Below are 7,182 nucleotides of genomic sequence, written 5' to 3'. Positions count from 1 at the left end.
AAGTGGGGGTTGGCGGCAGGTGCCTTTACCCCCGGTTTGAATCCAGTCTTGACTGCCAGCGCGGGGGACCACGCGCACAGGCACAGGATTTCAGCGTGGCATCGGCGGGCGCCCCCGGCGTTTGTCCCGCTTACCAGGCGGCGGAAGGTCCCCGCGTGGACGGAGGCGGACGGCCCGCGGGCCGGGAGCCGAGCGTGAGAGCCGCCGCCCCGGGTTCTGCTCGCGCGGCCTTGCACAACGCGCCCGGATAAGCGCCGCGTCTCGGGGCAATTACCGCCCTGCCCCGCCGCCGGGGCTGCCTGGGCCGGGGGCCAGAGGCCGAGGGACTCGCAACCACCCAGGGAGCGCGGGCCGGCCGACCCGGCGGCCACCAGCGTGCCGGGCGATTTCACAACGCTCGGCCGGGGGCGGCGGGGGCGGTGCCGCGCGATGACGTCAGAGAGGCCACGCCCCTTCTGGGGAAAGCGGTCTGCGAGCTGGGACGTTGTGCTTCTTTGCGGCATCTTTTTCCTGCGTGTCTCCTTTTCTTGCTTTGCCTCCTTCCTTCTGGCATCTCCCTTCTTTTCCTTCTCTCCCAATCCTCTCTTCCATTCCTTCCTTCCCTTCCATCCTTTCCTTCCTGTTTCCTGCCCTTCCTTTCCGCCCACTCTTCCTTTCCCTCGTCCCTTCTCTCTCCTTGCTTCTCTTCTTTCCTTTCTCCCCTTCGTTTCTAACCTTTTACAAATTCTAAATTTCATTTTTATTGTAAAACAATTCATAAAATTTGCCATCTCAACGGAGTGTTAAAGTACAGTGGAGGGGAGTTCAATGTATGCACACTGTTGAGCCGCGGGTCTCTAGAACTTTCTCACCTTGCAAAACGCACTGCACCGGTTGCACACTTCCCCAGATCCTCTACTGCAGGGGCTCTTGACTACCGTCCTGTTACCTGCAGTTCCAGTTCTTTTTTTTTTTTTTTCCTGTTGTACCGTTCTCCCACCCCCACTCCAATCCCTTGCTTTCCTTCCCCTCCCTCTTTCTAATCTATCTTTGGCTTCTGAAGACAGTGGCCCCACTGCCCTGTTGGCAGCCCTTTGCAGCCCCTGCTGGGCCTGGCCAAGAGGCCTGTCAGCAAGGCTGTTAGAAGGCTGTGAGTCACCATTCCTCCCCCGTGTGTCAGGGCCAGTGGGCGGCCCCTGGAAGCCTCACCTGGCTTTTTGTGGTAGACAAACATGTCCTGCAGGAAACTCCTGCCAGCAGGAGTTAATTAGAGATGCTCTAACTCAGGCAGAGTCAGAGGGTCGGGCTGGGAGCCCCTGTCTTCTCTGGGCCATCCCCAAGCCTGGGGCTCCCCTTCTAGACATTGCAAGACAGCCGTGGTACTGATGATGGTGATGATAACCTGGCCCAAACACCGTTCAGTGTACCAAGCATTCCCACAGACGTGAGCTCATTCTTGTTCTCACAACCACCCTGGCAGGTGGTAGGTCTTCTTACTCCCATTTTACAGGTAAGGAAGCTGAGCCTCAGAGAGGTGGAGGGATTTGCTTGTGGCTACAAAGCTACTATGCTGCCGAGTTGGCAGGGTGGAAAGCCGAATTAGTATCGCCAAAGAAGGGGCAAAGTGTCTAGGTCCAAGTTCAAAATGCTTTTAAGCTGGACTTCCCCATCTGTGTTTCCATAGCAACTGTGTAGACCCCTTGCCTCTGGGCAGGGCTTGGTGAGTTTTGGTGTAGGACAGTGAATAAACAAGTGAGGAAGGGCTTGATGGTGTGCATAGTGAGGACAAGAGAGCTCATATCCAGCCAGGAGGAAGACCTTTGAATCAAATAGTGTCACCACCCAGCAGGTATCTGGGGTCTCCACTTTCGGTGCAGGGACTGTTCTGGGAGGAGGGGAATGAGGGGCTTTGGGGCACATCTGTAGCAGCAGCCCTTTTCTCCTTTTGGGAGACAGACCCTCTGGTTAGGGATGATTCACATTACCAAGTAGGTTCTGTTGCTGTCTCTTTACAATATATTGGTGTGAACACATTTCTTTATACCATGGGTAATGCTGATAGATTTGTAATGTTCACACATATCCATCTCTCCTTTATTTTTGGTTATTGGATGATGGACAGACTCTCCAGGCCTCTTGGAGCAAAGTGTAGTCACGTGATTCTCTTTATCCTTTACTCTGATTAGAAGTGGTGTTTGGACCTCTGAATATCTGATGCTCAATTCTTCAGTTGTGCTCAGATCAGGGAAACTTACACTCCAGAATGTTCCAGCTTTATTGGCCTGAGTTCCAGCACTGGTTGGAGGAGCAGCTAGTTTAGCTGAAATGGTTAGCTCAGAGTTCAGTGAGTGATGCTGTCTAAAAAAAAAAATAGAGGAAGACACCCTGACATCAACCTCTGGTATCCATACATCTGACATGGGTATCCATACACATACAAGAACACAGGCATACACCACACACACACACACACACACACACACACACACACACACACACGGTGGGGGGGGAGAGAGAGAATATATGTTTTAATTTATAACATCTTCCTGAAACATTTTTTTTTTCCTTTTTCAAGACAGGATTTCTTTTTGCAGTCCTGGCTGTCCTGGAACTCACTCTATAGGCCAGGCTGGCCTTGAACTTACAGAGCTCTGCCTGCCTCTGCCTCCAGAGTGCTGGGATCAAAGGTGTGTACCACTTTTGCCTGGCTCCCCTAAACATCTTTATCACAAACACTTTTAACTGTTTTTTACGACTTTGCATGTGTCAACCATACAGTTTGATGAAACGTGGCGTGTGTGTGTGTGTGTGTGTGTGTGTGTGTGTGTGTGTGTGTGCGCGTGTGCAGTGGGCAGCAGTCAATGCAGAGGTACACAACTGAGAAGTTGTGGGAATGCTCAGCCTCAGATGGGGCATCAAGCCACTGCGCTCCCTCCATCCCTGGCCCAGCCAAGGCTCAGGGAACGTCATGGAAGAGGAGGCAGAAAGAATTTTGGTAAGAAGCAAAGGATGGAGGAGAATGCTGAGAAAAGCTGTCTTTCTGGATAAGGCATGGCTATCACACTCATGGAACCACGACCTGCATAAGACCTGCTCAAGATCAAGCCCACCAAAATCCCTGCATAGATGGAGGAGATCTCCAGGCCCCACCCACTACACTGAGGTGTTGTTACTGGAAGTTAACAGCCACTGGGGGAGGGAGAAGCAGATTTTGGACAGTGTGGTCACTGGTAGGTTTCCCATGCTCCATTCGATGGCCCTATGCCCGTGCCCTTCTAGGCAGCACTGACTGGACTTAGAGGCTTATAAAAAATAAATAAAAGAAGACATAAGGTTGGGAGGGGACATGCTGGGGAGCTATGGGAGTGAGCTGAAGGGGGAAATGGGGTGTATCTGATCGTATGTATATACATGTATGAAATTCTCAATAACAAAAAAATATAAAAACATTTATCATAGATAATTGCCACAATCATGCCAGTGATTATACTCATTGCCTACAGAAGTTTATTGTGTTCCCCCTGGTTTTTCAAGTAGGCTTTTGCTATGTGTTCCAGGATGGCCTCAAACTCATGGCAGTCCTCCTGCCCCAGCCTCCAGCATGCTGGAACTACAGGTAGGCATCACCATCCATGACTTTGTGTCCCTTTAAAGGCCCTCTTTCCTTTCCACCCACCATGGGGACCAATGATTTGCTTTTGTCACCAAAGCTTAAATTATCTTTCCTAAATATTTACATAAATGGAATCTCCAGTGTTAAACACAGTATTGTCTGACTTCTTTTCAGACTGATTCAAAGCCATCCAGGCTGTGGAACATGTCAATAGCTCATTCGTTTTATATTGCTGAGAAGTAGTCCATCATATGGATATATTACCATTTCTTCACCCATTCCTGTGTTGACAGGTTTGGTATGTTTCCAGATTTTGGCCAGTCTAATGAAGTTGCTGTGAAAATTTGTGTACAAGAGATTCATTTTTTTGTGAGGTTCCTAGGGCAGGAATGGCTGGATCATGTGTTAGGTTAACTCACTTTTTCAGAAGCTGGCAACTGTTTCCCCATGTGACTGTGATAGCATCTTTCCTATCAGTGATTAAAGGGGGAGGGTTCTGGTGTTGTCACATGCTTCTCAGCACTAGTAATGGTCAGGCAGACCCTTACCCCCATTTTCCTTCCTTTCACTTTAATTTCCTTCCTTCCTTCCTTGTATCAGGACATTTGATCACACTGTGAACTCTGAGTTTGCATTACTTAAATAAAACCTGGGGTCAAGAGGTAGAGCCAGCCATTAGTTGATAGGAAGTACCCATAGAGAGGTAGAGGGAGAGTGGGAAACAGATAGAGAAACACACAGGAAGTAGTAGGAAGGACTTGGTGTGTGGTGGTCTTTTTTGGTTTGAGATGATAGAAGAGAGTCATACTGGGTCACCAGCTAAGGAGGAAGGTCAGTGATTGCTCCTTGGCCTCTCTGAGCTAGCAGGTTTTCACCCCAGCATCTGACTCCCAAGTCTTTGTGGGGAAATAGAACAATAGAGACTTAGTTTAAGCCTAACAGGAAGTCCCTCCAGGCTGCAGCCTGGGTGACCAGTTGGGGCACTGACTGCAGGGCCATGGGCTGCAGATGGTGATTAAAATATCAGTAGATTCATGTGCAGCTGCTAAGCCGACAGAAAAACATCATTTGGTGAACCTGGGCATGACCACATGAATGAACTCCACTGATAGCCACTCCAGAAAGTGGGCTCATGCTTGGACATTGTGGGAGGGGCTCCAGCCTGCCACCAACTAGGCTGTTGCTGCAGACAAACTGAGAAATCAGCAGATTTGGTGAGACACTTAGGAAGTCCATAAGGAGAGAGTTAAATAATATTAAAAGGAAAATTTTTCTCATGTTAAGAATGGGAAATACCACAATGTAGGGAGTTAGGACTCTGTATAGTGCTACTATGGATGACTTGCAAATGAAAAAAAAATAAATGAGGGGATAAACCACCTAGCTGGGATTGACATGATGCTGATTGTAATTACTATCAGTTTGGTAATTCAAAATTTATCCTTAAAAACGTGTTTTGGTAACTGTACCAAATATGAAAATTTGATTGATAAGATACAAGCCTTAGAAAGACCTATTAATGAAAATAAGAAAAATACTCAAATATGGACAGAGGAATTTAGACAAGAACCTCCTGTACCACCCCATGATGAAACTGATGAGAGGCAGCCCAAGGTTATTAGAAAACCAACCTTAGGTAATGATGAAGTTAAATGGAATCCTATAGACATATTAGATTTGAGGAGATTAAGAGGTTTTTTCATATGGTATGCCCTCACCCTATGAGAAGTAGATAGTAAACTCATGGGCAACTCAGAATAGAATTATCCTCAAGACTGGAAAGATTTGGCTTCAGCAACATTGGAAGCTGGTCCTCAGTTACAATGGTGAACATGGTGAAAAGAGGAAGCTGGGGCCATAGAAAAACAAAATAGGGCTAAAAGTATTAATTTTTCCCAAGATCAGTTTCTAAGTGAAGGCCAGTATGCTGAATTTCAAAGACAGTTAGAATCTGATGATCACACCTTGGAACTATGCCATTTAGCAGCCTTAAATGCTTGGGAGAAGGTTGAAGAATCAAGAAAGAGGTCTGAGTCATTTACTAAAATTAATCAAGGCCCAAAAGAAGCCTTCACTGATTTTTTTGCAAAGATTGACCTCAGTTGTAAATAGAATTATATCAGATTCAGAAGTCAGACAAATATTAATTGAATGTTTGGCTTTTGTAAATGCTAATTCAGGATACAAAAAGGTGATCAGGCCTCTAAAGGCAAGATAATGAATGGATTAGAAATATGGCTGATATTAGATCTCATATTTATGATATAACTTTAATAGAAGAAGTAGTCTCTAAAATTTTTAAGAAAAATCAAAATGTCAAATGTCTTAGCTGTGGCAAGCAATGTCATTTCAAAAGGAACTGTAGGCAAGGCATTCCTAGAAACAATTTTTTTTTTAGACATAATTATAAAAGAAGGCCCCAGCCTTCTGGAGTATGCAGAAGGTGTGGCAAAAGCCAACACTGGATTAAGGAACATAGATGAACAAGGAAAAATGAAATAAGTTTTTTTTTTATATAAGTTTTTTGCAACATAAGGCATATTACATGTATACTACACAGTCCTACAGGACAAGCAGTTATAGGAAGATCCAACCCTACTTTAAATGATATGCTTATTAAACAGAAAGAGTTAACAAAGACCCCCAGAGATAGATTACATAGTGCTTTATTAACTTTAAATTTTTAAAATGATAGTGAGCAAAACACAATAGAGACTTTGTTGTGGGGAAAAAACTGCTGAAGTAAACTAGCCTATATATTTTAAGGATGTCTTAACTTCAGAATGGAAGTCAGGAAATATGTTGCATTGGGGGAGAGGTTATGCCTTTGTTTCCACAGGAAACAAAAAGCTATGGATTTCCTCAAAATTAACACAAATCAGATTTGACTTGGAGAAATTGTCTGAAAATCTTGGCTGCAGACATGAAGGAAGAAAAATTACAAGACAGGTGACATGTATGCTGATCCCTCTACATGGGAACAGCTCTGAGACTGGATGAGACATGATAAATCTTGTTGGCTACAGAGTCCTTAAGACTATTATTACATGCCATCATCCTTTTATATATCATGGATAGAGATTTATAATACAGTTTGGTTATGCAGTCCAAATAAAGTTGACAGATGCCTTTTACCTGCTCTAACATAGAGCAGATAGTTGATTTGTTCACATTACACATTCCATACTTGTGTTAATGCAGATATGTTTGTTACCTTTAAACGTTTGTGTGTTTTCAGAACAAAAGGACCAGATGCTAATGAAGATAAGACAAGTAGCCCAGATGATCCAGCTTCTCAGAATGCCTCCATTGCTGTTTCCTCAAAAATCTGCATCTGGGATAACTTCAAAGTGGCTAGCTAAGATGATCTAGCCTCACAGATTACTCTAGCCAGGACTTCAGTTAAGCCTTGAACTTTCCCATCATACAGAGACTGAACAATAAATGATACAGCTAGCTCTTCTAGGACTTGACCATTGCCCCAATTTTCTGAGGGTCCCCTAAAGATGACATTGCCCCAACACAGCAGGAAGTAATTTTAAGAACATGATGTTCACATTCCCAAGAAATGGGAGTGGGTTATGATATTT

The sequence above is a fragment of the Peromyscus maniculatus genome, chromosome 2 (genome assembly GCF_049852395.1).
Source record: "Peromyscus maniculatus bairdii isolate BWxNUB_F1_BW_parent chromosome 2, HU_Pman_BW_mat_3.1, whole genome shotgun sequence".
In the NCBI taxonomy this organism is placed as follows: Eukaryota; Metazoa; Chordata; class Mammalia; order Rodentia; family Cricetidae; genus Peromyscus; species Peromyscus maniculatus.
This window is presented reverse-complemented; position numbering follows the sequence as displayed.